This window comes from Telopea speciosissima, chromosome 11, assembly GCF_018873765.1.
Source record: "Telopea speciosissima isolate NSW1024214 ecotype Mountain lineage chromosome 11, Tspe_v1, whole genome shotgun sequence".
Taxonomy (NCBI): Eukaryota; Viridiplantae; Streptophyta; class Magnoliopsida; order Proteales; family Proteaceae; genus Telopea; species Telopea speciosissima.
The window spans coordinates 13695798-13704086 of record NC_057926.1 but is presented as its reverse complement, the minus strand read 5'-3'; the positions used below and the strand labels follow the sequence as shown (position 1 = coordinate 13704086).

General features: G+C 49.3%; 1 long non-coding RNA gene across 1 annotated transcript in view; it reads left to right on the top strand.

The window, feature by feature from the left end:
• The first annotated feature begins 439 nt into the window (after positions 1-439).
• Positions 440-8289, top strand: part of LOC122646653 — a 31568-nt gene continuing 23718 nt past the window's right edge. The window contains exon 1 of the long non-coding RNA XR_006330667.1: positions 440-545. This is a non-coding gene — a long non-coding RNA (uncharacterized LOC122646653). The remainder of the gene's footprint in view (positions 546-8289) is intronic.

The following is an 8289-nucleotide window of genomic DNA, read 5'->3' as shown; positions in this document are numbered from 1 at the left end:
ATAGGGGTCTGCCTGAGAAAATGAAACCCCTCTTCACAATCTCATATAGTCTTAAAATCTATTACCAGAAAGAGAATTTTTCCTCATTCTGTCAATGTGGAAGCCAAACTACATTAGCTTTAGGAGAAAGAGAGAGAGAGAGAGAGAGAGAGAGAGAGAGAAGCTCTTGGAACCTTTCATGGAGGAAACAGCATGTTTAACTCTCCTTTCTCAGCCATCACAGTCCATTTTCACCTTGATATCCACTGTCTGAGAAAGAAACAAATCACATCTTTGAAATAGAACAAAACAGTAGTGGAACAATCCAAAAGGAAGTGTAAAGAGGGATAGAGAAATGAGGGGAGGGGGCAGAAAGCAGGGTAACAAAATGTTTTTTCTTTGCAAAGAGAAAAAAAAAAGAAAGTTGAAAAGAAGCAAAGAACAAATGGGTTTATGAGTACCTGCATTGGCTTGCGTTTGCTTCTATTTCTTGTGCTTGTAACAGTGCAAAAGTTAGAAAGATAGTCAAGAGCTCCCATTTTTCTTCTCTTTTGGCAGTACACAATGTCCATAATGTCCTGCCACTTTCATGTGAGGAATTTAGGTTATATCTCGATCTAAAAGTGTTGTGTTTTGTTTGAGATGTAATGTGCATGATGTCAGCAGCAGGTGCTGCTTGATGTTGATGTCTAGCAAGTCTGAGCTTTGAGCCCTTGGGGTCCCAAAAACATTCCACAACATGGTAAAGGATTCACATGACTGACTTGACTTAGGATGAGAAAAGATTGTCAAAAATAGAGAATTCTTTAACCAACTCAATTGATAAGTATGTTGGGTTTGAGTTGGTCAATAAATCTTCAATCCAGCATTCAACACAACCCAAAACATACCAAACTGAAGCCTACTCACTTAGCCGTATGGCCTACCTGTAACCATAGTTGTCATGGTGCTGGAGAAGTATGCATGGCGACCTACGCCATGGCGTCCCTCTTCGATTTCTTCTTCCTGTCTCTCTTTCCCTCTTCGATTTCTTCTTTATTTCTTCTTTCCCTCTTCGATTTCTTCTTCCTGTATCTCTGTCTCTGTTTTGCAACTAAGAAGTCGCCAGATCTGATTCCAGGAATTAAATACTCCTTGTTTAGTTGATTTCTGTGATGAGTTCTTGCTGGAATTGATAGAACATGATGTGGCGATGCTTCGCCTGAAGGTTTAGACTAGACCGAGAAGAGTTGAAGGAGTTATCTCCTTCGTACTGCGCTGTTTTCCGTCCCAGGCTGAAGTCGTAAGGTTGAAGACAACCATAAATCCATAATCCGATCATGGGTTATTACAAACCCTTATGTTTGCCTTTTTCCTAAAGTACCCTTCTCTTCTTTTATTCCCCTTTGTCCATACTTTACACATCCCTCCAAGTTTACCCTTAGTCATTAAATCAAAACCCTTTTATGCCCTTTCTTAGATTTTGCTTAATTACAAGATTGCCATCCTTAAAACTTGAGAAACAATAGAGAAAAAAATAAAACATGGCTTGAGTATACATCTACTAAAACATTAAAAATAGAGAAAATAAAAAATAAAGCATGGTCGACATGCTCGCCATGGCAACGCCATGGCGGGCGACATGTCGATATATCGACGTGACACCCCTCCACCGACTTGGATCGCCGTGACGCCGTGACAACTATGCCTGTAACCAACCAAGCTGGCCAATTAACAAACAGGTGATGTTTGGACTTTGAATTGGACCCTTAGTTGTCACCATGAATAGTCAACACCACTAACCCAACCTATCGCCACTCCTAATCTCTGGTTCTTCTAATGGTTCAAGTGGTGGACGTATATACTCATATTAAAGTTGGCAGACCAACTTTCTTATAGAATCTGAGTAATGGGAAATTTTAAGCCACCTAAAGAATAGGGTTTCAAAAATCTCATGTAAACTAGTATCGGACACTACTTTTCCCCTCATTTTGTGGGTGTTCCATCAAAAACAATACTCATACACTCATATTGGAGTTGGTAGGCCAACTTTCTTATAGAATCTGAGTAATGGGGAATTCTAAGCCACCTGAAGACTAGGGCTTAGAAAACTTCATGTAAACTAGAATCGCAGGAAGGTAGGAACTAAACCAGCAAGAGACAAAAACTCAATAATAACTCATTAAAGACAGATCTGATCTGGTTAAACCCTTGGTCAAATGGTCTATTTGTCAAGGAGAACAAACCATCAAAGTTGGACATGTAATCTACTGACCAGACTTAGAGAAATGAAAGAATTCCACTGTTAGCATTACCAAAACCCAGATAAAATAAAACCCGAAACCAGATTAGTAACTCAGAAAGTTAGATAATATGCTTAAATAGGGATTTAGAAACTAGAAACCAGAATTAACAGATGGATGGAGAAATTGAGAAATAGAAACTGAAGATTATCAGGGCAGAAACCTAAACAGTAGTATAGATTTCAAAAGAGCAAAACAGAATTAAAGTGAACAGAGAAATTAACATGCGCAGAATGAAGAAAGTTTAGTAATTGATCTGATGTGCAATAGGGAAGAAGAAAAGATATGTTCTTGAATCCACCTGACCTATAGGGCTGGAATCCCATAAAACCCTAATCTGAATTCTACCAGAAACAACTATTGAATCCACAGCAATCGATTTTGGGTCATGTTTTCGGTGGGTGCGTAGGATAGGCTCCCGTGGCGCAGACTAGGTTTTTTTCCTTGTGCTTCTGCTATGGCGGTCCCCCCCTAGGGAGGCACGCCCCTGATCCCCCTCCCCTCACAGGGGTTGCTGCAGGTGGGACAGCTTCTTTTGCTGCGGTGGTTTCTAGATCAGCGTCATTGCCACCTGTCCAAGTGGAAATAAAAAAGCCCTCTTCGCATTTTGGTGATCCTGCGATCTTCTTCGCCAGGGAGGAACTCGATGCCTCTACGAAGCCTTTTGCGACTACGCTGGTGGCAAAATGCAGCTACGACAAGCCTCCTCTGTTCCAGATTAAGGAGCATCTCCGGAAGGCTCTCTTCTTGCAGGGTGAAATCTTTGTCTCGACGTTGGACCCCCGACATGTGTTGCTGCGGTTTGCGGTTCAAGGTGATTTTGTTAAGGTCTGGCTTAAGGCGCAACTGCATATTCAAGGCTTCCTGTTTCGATTCATGCGATGGTCGCCGGATTTTGTCTCTGGTTGGGAGTCTCCTATGGCGCCACTTTGGGTCTCCTGGGCTTCCAATCAATCTTTATCAAGGAATTTCCTTGTCTCTATCGCGGGTGCAATTGGGAAGGTCTTGCGTGTTGATGTTGCTACAGTAAATTGCTCAAGGACTGTGGCTGCTAAGGTGTGTGTGGATGTCGACTTGCGTGACTCTCTCCCCTCGAATATCTGGATCGGGTTTGGGGCTTCAGGTTTTTATCAGAAAATTGTTTATGAGAGTCGACCGAACTACTGTGACATCTGCTCCAAGGTTGGTCACAAGAATGTAGAGTGCAGGAGTTTGGCCCGGAGGACGACTGGTGCAGGTGCAGCGGTGGGTACTGCCGTCGTCGACATCCCTCGTGAAGAACAGACTGACAGGGATAATGCAGGCGTATTCATTCCAAGGGGCAAGGGATCATCTTGGGGTGGTTCAGGGACCTCCGGTGAGCCAGTTCTGGGACTGCCGAGGCCTCCCCGCCGGAGGAGAGGTCGGTGGAGGGCTGTGCCTCAGCAGGCAGGGGTGGTCAGTGATGCCCTTCCTGCGGGTGGAGCTTTGGATGGTCACCCTGTGGATTCAGTTGATAAGGGTGTTGCGACTCTTCGTGAGGAGGTGTGACCTGTGATTTTATCTGTACCAGTGGAGGATGAGAACCCATGTGATGATGCCGTTGAGATCAGGGATGGCGTGGGGCCTCGGGTGGCACAGCCTGAGGTGGAAGATGTTTCACATCTCGGGGAGGATGGTGAGATTCGTGACGCAGAAGCCAACGTGGCCTTAATAGAAGCAGGCAGCAGGTATTACCGGTGTTTGACGGTGATGGATCCACTGGCAGCAGGTGTGTCTTCTTTGGATTTGGGCAGTGGCACACAAAGATTACTTTCGCAGGCTGATGGAGACAGGCCACAACGATATTTTGAAAAAGGACTAAGGACTTTGGACTTTGGGTTCTAAAGACGATGGATGTACCTCGGAGGTCACTGGACAGGTGCCGGATTGATAGGCGATGTTGGACAGTTTGGGGGCTTTCCACTCCACTCTTAGAGAGAGGGTCCGCATCACTCTTGGGAGGCTGGATACTGGGAGCAGTGCTTCGGCGCCAGCAGGACATCGAGTTCGTAGCTGTGTGCACCCGAAAACGTCTTTTCTCGGGGCAGCATTGGTGTATGACAGGAAGAAGATAAAAAAGATCAGATAAGGAAGACAACACAGAGAGGGATCTCTAAGACTGGTAACGAGATCAAAGCGATTGGCAGCTGCCCCTAGCAATGTTTCCTTATGAGCTGTGTTTTCTGGAACGCACGAGGGATTGGAAATAAGCCCACGATTAGGCGGCTGAAGTCTTTGGTGAGTATGCACATGGTGGATATGGTTGCTATTGCTGAACCTAAAGCTCAGGTCTCGAAGGCGCGCTTTGTGCTTCGGAAAATAGGTTTCGACTTCCTACACTTGGCGGGCAGATTTTGGGTTTTTTGGAGGGCCACATTTAAAGTCTCTGTGGTGGAGGAACATGACCAATTTATCACCCTCGAGTGTGAGGTGGTTGGCAGAGGGACGTTTCTTGTTACCTTTGTCCATGGTTGATGCACAGTGGTGGAGAGAAGGGCCTTGTGGGAGAGGTTGGAGCTGTTCTCTGGGGAAGACTCTCTTCCTTGGTGATATCCAAGATTCACCGAACCAGTCAGCGGCTGCCACGTGTCACAAAGCGACCCTCTTCAGAACCAGGGAGAACCAACCGGGGGTCCCCCCCGGGCGCGGCCTCACCCAGGCGCCGGCCTATACCCAGGCGCCGGCCTCACCCAGGCGCGGCCTCACTAAGGCGACGGCCTCACCCAGGCGTTGCCTCACCCAGGCGTAACATCACCCAGGCGCTGCCCGTACCCAGGCGTCGACCTTACCCAGGCGTGGCCTCACACCCAGGCGTCGACCTTACCCAGGCGTGGCCTCACACCCAGGCGCGGCCTCTCACCCAGGCGCGGCCTCACCCAGGCGCTGCCTCACCCAGGCGTGGCCTCACCCAGGCGCGGCCTCATCCAGGCGCCGGCCTCACCCAGGCGTGGCCTCACCCTAGGCATGGCCTCACACCCAGGCGCGGCATCGTTGATTTAGACGTGATGTACACGGACACCGGGGCTACTCGTTTATGACCCAATCGTGTCACTATAGACTCATGTCACCACCGGGACTCTAGGCCATCGCTTAGAAGTCACGTGACCCAGACGGATTCAAGCACCAATGACGTTATCACCACACGCGGGTATCTATCCGCCAAGGATCTTGATACCACCAGGACACTCCCTCCCGCGGGGAGATGGCCAATCAGGATAGAGCCCTGCTACCCAGGGCCTCTATCCACTCAACGACACACTCGCCATCAAACTGGGACTCTCCACACCGCCATACACTACTAGAAAAGGCAAGGTACACAACCCCATCAGGGGACATCAAAACTCATATTGAATAATTACTATTCATCTGTTTGCTCAGGAGATCTAACTTTGGCATCGGAGAGCCCCAGGCTGGAACCACACCGGTTCTCTCTGTTGACCCCTTGGTCCACTTGCAGGTGACGACACTCGCAGGACCGCTTGATTTCTTGACGCAATAGATTGGCGCCGTCTGTGGGAACGACGCTAGCCATTACAGCTACTAGCTCGCTTCCATATTCATTCAATGGCACGAAAGAAGACTACCACCACCAACAACGGAGCGAGGAATGGATCACCACCCCCAGAGTGCTCTTGCCGCAGAGCCAATGACCAGGACCATGTCCCTCTGGAGGAAGAGATCCCCCTTAATGACCAGTTTGTGGTCGACGAGCCCAAGAATGACGAGGCAGACGATGTAGTGGTGGAGGTGATACCTGACCCCAATGCTCCAGCCACTGTGGGTCAGATCAACGACCTGCAACAATAGATCCTCGATGAACAACGACTCTTTCGAGAATACTTGACACAGCGTGCGACGTCTCACCGCCGAAGGACGTCGCCATCAGCAAGGGTGGAGTTCGTACCTCGACAAGAGCCGAACCCTAGGAGATCATCTCCCAGGGGTGTGGGATCAAAGAGAATTGCGCAACGGACAACCCCCACTCCGCAGCGGGGGGAGCCTTCCCAGTGTCCCAGGAGAATAAGAGACCTCTCGCCACGGTCAGAACGTGGGAGGACACCAACACCCAGGGTGAGGGTGCCTAGCCCGCAGAGATCGGTTCGGAGGTCTGTGTTCGACAGACGACTTGAAGAAGGTCAAGTACCACGACGGAGCCGGACCTACAGAGAGGAAAGCCCCTCACCTTCGCGACAGGGTTCATCACGGCGTGACCATTTACCATCCCGCCAACACTCAAAGCGGGAGGGGACATCTAGGAGAGAGTGTGAACGAGGTCGCAACAAACGTCCTGCCAGGCATGAGGGACAGACACGGGACAAGGAGTTCGATCAAAGACTCCGTGACCTGGATGAGAAGCTGGAAGGGCTGAAGAAGCAGACCAAAGGCAAGACACATTCCATACCTGGACAACACCCATTCTCGACAGAGATCATGTCAGCTACGCTACCTTCCAGGTTCCGACTACCCACCTTTGAACTTTACAGTGGTACCACTGACCCTAATGACCACATCAACTACTTTAATGGCATGATGACGCTGTATGGTGGGTCGGACGTGGTCTCCTGTTGGGCATTCCCTGCATCCCTTAAGGGAGCAGCCACATCATGGTTCTCCAGGTTACGATCGAGATCTATATGCTCGTTCGCGGAGCTATGCGAATAGTTCGTCACCAGCTTCCAGAGCAGTGTCAAGCAGAAGAAGACCACCGTCAATCTACTGAACATGGTACAGAACCCTGGGGAATCTCTAAGGGAGTACGTTAGCAGGTTCACCAAGGAGTCCCTGGAGGTTCGAGACTTGGACGACCAGACACAGCATGTAGCCCTAGCAGGAGGCATCAGGGATCTGGACGTGATCAAGGACCTGGCACGTCATGAGACCAGGACTATGAAAGAGCTCTTGGAGCGGTGCAACGAGTTTGTAAATATGGCCGAGGTATTACAAGCTAGAACGAAAATAATCGAGGCCAAGCCACAGGACAACAAGAGGTCAGCACCTGATGACCGCAAAGAAGGTAAGAGGTCGAGGACAGAGCGTCGACAAGAGAAGGGCGATCGCCCATCTGGGAGGACAGACCGTCGCACAGAGAGAAGTGAGAGGGCAAGCACCCCTGAGTTCACACCACTAAACACCACCAGGTCCCAGATACTCATGCAGATCCAAGACCGTGACCTACTCCATTAGCCACGACCCATGCTAGCAGGACCAGAGAAGCGAAACCCTAACAAGTATTGTCTCTTCCACAAAGAGAATGGGCACGACACAGAGGAGTGCTATCAATTAAAGAGAGAGATAGAACAACTTGTAAGAGCAGGAAGCTTGAATAAGTATGTGAAGGGGAGACGTGACAACTGCTCAGGCCAAGGAGACAGAGGTCGCGACGGAGACAGAGTGGAACCAAGAGGAGAAGAAAGAAGAACAGATCGAGAGAGAGACCACCCAGAGGAGCAGAGAGATGCAATAGAACCTAGTGGCACCAAGGGACCTCTTATCCTCACCATACTTGGAGGACCAGGGCAAGAGTCCACCAGAAAAGCTAAAGCCCATGCCAGATTCGTGGGAGTGGCAGAGATGCCAAACAAGATAGCTAAGACCGAGGCGGTGATCTCCTTCTCGGATGAAGACCTGGAAGGACTAAACTTCCCACATGAAGATGCCCTGGTAGTACAGGTGGAGGTAGCCAACCGACCTGTACACAGGGTACTGATAGACGCAGGGGCGTCTGTTGATGTACTCTCCTTAGACGCCTATCGACAATTCGGGTTCGGGGAAGATCAGCTCAAACCAAAGCCCACGTACCTCCATGGATTCTCAGGTGCCACCTCCTCCATCAGAGGTACCATAAAACTACCTGTCACCTTCGGGTTACACCCTCGACAAGTGACTATCATGGTGAATTTCATGGTAGTCAAGTCCGTGGTGTCCTTCAACGGCCTCCTAGGGCGACCATCTCTGACAGCCCTTAGAGGAATCATATCGCCACTTCACCTGAAGATGAAGTTCCCCA